The sequence below is a fragment of the Balaenoptera physalus genome, assembly GCF_965194825.1.
Source record: "Balaenoptera physalus genome assembly, chromosome: 1".
NCBI classification, from domain to species: Eukaryota; Metazoa; Chordata; class Mammalia; order Artiodactyla; family Balaenopteridae; genus Balaenoptera; species Balaenoptera physalus.
The window spans coordinates 190,914,546-190,920,545 of NC_138882.1; the positions used below are offsets into that span (position 1 = coordinate 190,914,546).

The window sequence follows — 6,000 nt, forward strand, 5'->3', positions numbered from 1 at the left end:
TGCCGGCAGGGGTGAGGAAAAGAGGCTAAGGAGAGCAGTTGTGTCCTTCCTGAAACTGAACGCTCAGAGTCTGAGTGGGAGGAAATTTGGCCTTTTCTTTTGGAGCCTCCAATTCCAAACTAGAATGAACTCCTTCTATTTTCTTTGGAGTTCCCCTAGCTTCCCAAAGTGCACGTTCCAGAAGGGGTGGGGCAGAAAGAGAAGGCAGGACCACAGAGCCCCAGAGGATGAAGGATAGGCAAGGTCTTCCCTTCCGCTCTCACTATAGTCCCCCAACACCGACACCAATTCTGCAGAGAGAAATGGCCGGCAGCTCTGCATGTACAGCTTTCATCAGATATTTTTCACACTCCCAAAAAGACCAAGTGCAATTTGGTTTGACTAGGAGTCCATCTGAGCCTTGCCTGTCTGATTAACAGAGTTGAAAGAGAAATCATTTTGGACTATGGGATTCTGGCTGCAAGAAAATCAGATTTCCAATATGTTAGAACTTTTGCAGATTGCTGTCAGCTGGGACTTAAGCCCTGTACAAACCAAACAAACAAAGCGGAAATTAATTTAAACGATTCCCTTGCAATTCTTGCCCATGAAATGTATTTATTATTAAGAAGGCAATATTCTTTCCTGACTTTTCTGGTTTTCAATAAACTGTGTGTTGCTTTCTTTTAAAAAAAAAAAAAATTGATAGCTCATTCCTTCTTGCCAAAGGAGACTCGTGTTTGGACATTTTCTGTGAGCGTTTGGTTGCAACGGATGAGTAACCCACCTGCAACTTACATCAGCCCTTTTCCTTTGTAATCTGGGTGTTCTCATGGGCAGTTTCGTTGCTTTCACTCATGCAGTGAGCCCGATGGAGGGAGACTTAAACTGTTGAGAGAGGAATTCTCTCCCTCTCTTTGAAGTAAAAGGCTTCCCATCAGCTCTTTCTCACTGTTCATCCCTCTCGAGAGTTTGCCACGACTGCCCTGCTTCACCTGTCTCTTTCTCTTTCTACTGCTTTTTCTTGAACTTGAAAAGAACACGGTTGATTTGCAGCACTGTCTCCCCCTTCATCCAACGCCTATCTATCTGTGTTGGGCTGCGGCAACCTTGAACCTCGTACTAAGGAATCACCGAGACTTTACCGATCACCTACTGCGTGTCCCTCCTGTGAGAGCCCAGGAAGAAAGCACAGCCCGTTCTCCCCCAAGACACCCCAGCACCCGTCTCTCAGGCACCCTCCCCACCCCAGAACCATCCAATAAACAGAATGATGTTAAAAAGAAAAATCACTGTTTCTACATCAAGGCTCATGCATTTTAATCAGAGGAACCCTCGGGGCCTCACTCAGAACTTAGTCTATTTTTAGATATTTACTGTAAACACCCTGGTGATCCGATGTCTCTGGTCTCCACAGATGAGAGCCACAATCTTAGGAAGGTGGGAGAGAGGTACCGCTGATGACAGTGAGCCAAGTCAAATGGCATCAAGGGAGGAAGCTCCCCAGGGAGCCCCAAGCACTCAAGAAGCCCGAGGGCATCGGACCCTTCCCACGTTGCCTGGCCCAGCGCGCTGGTCACCCCGTGGCTCACTTGTCCACCTCTATTCCCTGAACGGGGGCTCCTGGCAGGCAGGACCTTTGAATGAAGGGGGCCCACAGTTCCCCCACCCAGTACCCTCAGGACACCGGTCTCTACAGCCTGGTACAGGGAAGGATCCAGAGACAGCACATGTTTAATTTCTGCTTGTGGAACTCTGAAGGCTCAAGTCTTTCTAAAACAAGACTAGAAAACCATCCTGAGAAATGGCTCCACGTTTAGTGCTTAAAGGGTTGAGCTTCAGTTTCAGGGAAAACTGACAGGTGTTGGGTAGCTGGTTTCCCTTGTCTGGAAGGAGGCTTCTGCTGCCCAGTCTTGGTGAGCTAGAGTCAGCAAGGGAGGAATTCTGAGCGAGGGATCCTGCTTGAAGTGGGAGACCTGCTGTTCACCAGCTGGGAGGGCCCTTGTCCTGTCCGGCTGCAAAACGGGCACTGTCCTTTTTCTGTCTTCTGCGTGGCTGTGAGGGTCGAGAGCTGACCCCTGTGCTGGGCTGCCCAGGACAGCAGGTGAGAGAGGGTTCAGAGAAAGCTACGGGGGCTTTCAGGGGCGCACGGTTGAAAGGGAAGAGTGAAGGAGAGTATTTCCAGCTTCAGGAAATGCACGTGGGGACAGGAGGTGAGACACAGTGGGCTGGGCTTGAGGACCTGTAAGGACATTGGGATGGACCGGAGTGTCCACTGCACGGGGGCGTGGCGAGAGGCAAGTTCTGGGGAGACAAAGCGGGTCAGATCACAAAAGGCCACAGGGCCTACAGTAAGGAGGTTGGCTTCACCCTGGGGCGGCGGGGAACAAAGGAACATCCGCGTTCCGAAGCTCACTGTGGCAGCCGTGTGGCCAGGGACCGGGGTCGGGGAGGGCGGGGGCACCAGGTCCAGTCCTGAGTCCAGGAGGCATGCTGGGACGAGAGGCGGCAGCAGCAGAGAAATGGAAACATTGGCAGGGGTAAGGATGACGCCCAGCTTCTGGCTGTGCAGACAGGTACACGGGTACACAGTGGGCCCACTCACAGGAAACCCTGGGGGTGCAGCAGGCTGGTCAGGAGGGGCTGATTTCAGATTTCTATTGGTGACTCTGGGGAGCTCGTAAGACCCCCCAAGGGGAGACACCCAGAAAGCAGTAAGTTTCTGAGATCTGGTGCTGCATCTGGGCTGGCAACGGTGATCTCCACATCCTCAGCACAGGGACGGCGTTGGAGTCACGTGGAGAGGCCCAGAGTGGGGTCCATCCACTCAGGCTGGTTTCTGCAGCACAGAGCCGTGCCTGCTGGCTCAGGTGGACAGAGCAGGTGAGGCGTGAGCTTGCAGATGCTCCGAGCGGCAGGCATGTGGTGTGCTGGGCTGCCTCACCCTGTGCCCACATACCTCACAACCCCAAACCACCCACGGCCCCGTCCTGATCCCAGGCTCTCTGGCCAGTTCCCATCGTCACCACTGCCCTCACGCTGGACCACCTCTGCCCATTTCCAGTCCTCACGGCAGTGTCATCACCAAGCCAGTCAGGGATTAATTGCACACTATCTCACGACGCAGCGTATCAAATCCATTCCCTTTAACCACTAATCAAGAAAGCAATCAACTTCGTCTGTAGTCATCTGTGTTGTACAAACTCCTGGTGCTTTTTGATCAGGCTCTGGGGGTCCCTTGGGGTGTCCCTGGGTTGAGCTTTGCATTTGGGGGCCGTGATATGCTGGGAGGGAGAGTCACATCCCAGGGCTGGCAGATGCAGCTGCGTGTGCGTGTGTGTAAGCGGGTGGGTGCACACGCGTGTGTAGGTGTGTACGGGAAAGCACACCCTGGGCCCCTTGTTTATGTGTATCACATAAAACAAAGAAAGAAAAAGAGAAAGCAACCAGCTGTTTATAGGAAACTCAGGAGAACGTCACCCTGTAGATGAAAGCAACGTTCAAATTAGTTCTATTGGGAAATGAAGGTCTGACATCTTCCCTTTAACAGGACAGTGGAGCAAGGAAGAATTTTTTTCTTAAATACTCAAAATTGCTTGTAGGAGTCTACAGGGCTTTTTTTTTTCTTAAATAAAGACGAAAGATAAAATTACAGGGGAAACCAAGAGCAAACAAGAGCTCCCTTCAGTTCAAAATATATGCCTCAGAAAGGAACGTTTCTGAAGAAAGCATCAGCCTCAAACCTCCTCAAAGGGACTTTTCCCCAACAGACTCAGCTGCCAGGGGTCCCCTGGGGGCCAGAAGGTCCATTAGGGCTTGACACCCGATGGCCTCGGTGGGCCAAGAAGGGAGCATCTCAGGTGGTGAGCGCAGCTTTATTGGTGGGGGGTTGGGACTGGACGGTGGGTCCCCTTTCCCTCCAGCCCTCAATGGCTCCGAGAGGTGAAGCTGCTTCCCCATCTCTGTCTCTCTGTCTCTCTCTGGCATGAGCTCAGCCCTCCCATTGTCCCCTCCACTCTCGGCTTCTGCTCTAGAATACGGCTGACTCGCTGTCCCCACTTCCGGGCTTTCCCTCAGACTGTCCCACCCCCCAGGGCGGGCTTCGTCCTCTCCTGTGCAAACCCTACCCCCCACCCCCCCGAGTCCATCTCAGATCCTCCCTCCTCCAGGAAGCCTCTCCTGACCCGGCCAGTGGGAGGAGCCCCTGGAAATGACCCATCTGGGGTCAGGGGGCAGCACGGGAGGCAGACTCTGCCTTGGGGTATCAGAGGCACCATCTCTGTCACCATGAGCTCACCTATCGCAGGGGCTGGCAGACTTTCTGCCAAGGGCCAGATGGTAGATGTTCTCGGCCTCGTGAGTTAGATGGTCTCTGCTGTAGCTGCTCAACTCTGCCTTGTGGGGCAAAAGCAGCTTAGACGACAGGTAATGAATGTGTCCCCAAACTTCATTGATGGACATTGTAAATTGAACTTTGCATAATTTCCACCTGTCATGAATATCATTCTTCTTTTGATTTTTTTTCCCCAACCATTAAAAAAAAATGTGAAGACCATTCTTAGCTCATGGGCCATACAAAAGTAGGTGATGGGTTGGCTCTAGCCCATGGGCCATAGGTTGCTAACCACGACCCATCAGATTGGGAGGAATGTGAATTGTATGGTCCTTTGTAAAATTCCCTGCGGTGATTTCCATGTAGCAGGTGTTCAGTGAACTTTGGTTGATTTCCATGCGATGTGAATATCTACGCCGGGCAAGGAGGGAGCAGCAAAGGCCCAAGTGCATAGAAAATAATAGACTGTACATTTAATAAATACACTTAAGAGTGAGTATTGAACACAGTACCTTTCCCCACCATCGTCTACAGACAGCTCTCAGAAGACCTGGTTGTCTTTCGAACTAGACTTAGCTGTGGATGTTTGTTTTCTGGCCTGAGTGTGACGTGTATTGCCTAAATGTGAGATTAGCGGACACTCGGGCACCGTGCTGGGCGTGGAGGACTTCCTGGCATGTAACAGGCACTCAGTGAAAACAAGGCTTCCTCTCCCTGTCAAGTGCCTTCATTTTATTAACCAAGCAGAATTCAATGGGATAAAGTAAGGGCAGCTGAAAGCAGGTAGCACGGGATTGGAGATGTGAAGCTGCTTTACATCCCCGCAGCCTTGATAAAGCCTTCTTCTCTGGGGAAGACCTTTTCATTCTGTTTTGGGGGCCCCCTCCCACAGGAGAGGGGGAACCCCCAAAGCCAGGGCTTGCTGTCTCCCTCCTCCTCTGGGGAAACATGAGCCCAGCATCTTCCTCGGTGGGCTGGGGGACCGCACATCCCTAGCCCCGCACGACAGGCCTCTCTAGAGGAGGGTGTGGCAACCAGGAGTCACGTGAGGCTGCTCAAATTCCAATTCCGATTCTTATTACATAGAAGGAAATAAAATAGAAACACCAGTTCTTCGGTCACACTAGGCTCAATTCAAGTGCTCACCTACCACACGGAATGAGCGGCTACCATGTTGGACGGCTCAGAAAAACCCATCGTCACGGAAGGTTCTATCAGACACTGAGGCTCCGGAGAACAAGAGTGGGGCCCGGTTCAGGGATGCTCAGCTGGGCCTCTTGGAACCTGAGACCCCAGGGCCCAAGATTCGGGGAAGCTAGGGTTTGGGGGAAGAAGTGGAGGTTGGGACGATGGGGTGGCGGCTCCTCTTTGGGGATTTGGGGTGCTTGGAGGTTGGTACCTGCTTGAATCAGTCCGTGAGTGTATCCCCGAACCCCTGTGCTCAGAAAGCCTCGCTCCCCAGCTCCGCCCCGCCCCAGCTCCCCACCAGAACCCCCTCGAATGCAGGGATAATACCTGCTGCGTCCCCAGGCTAGGATGCTTACAGCGAATCTCCATCCCTAACCCTCCTTATGAGGGTCCCTCTGCTACTTCCTCTGCCGATGTCCTGCACCAGCCCCCCAGCAGCCAGGCCACCGGCCGGGGGACCCAAGAGTTGTGTTAGGCTCGTGGCGGTGGCCCGCACTCTC

The 6,000-nt window shown here is 52.8% G+C and overlaps 1 protein-coding gene across 16 annotated transcripts in view; it reads right to left on the reverse strand.

The window, feature by feature from the left end:
* The window catches only part of CAMTA1 (calmodulin binding transcription activator 1), an 899,438-nt gene that overhangs the window by 262,264 nt on the left and 631,174 nt on the right, over positions 1-6,000 (reverse strand). The gene's annotated exons all lie outside the window — the stretch shown is intronic.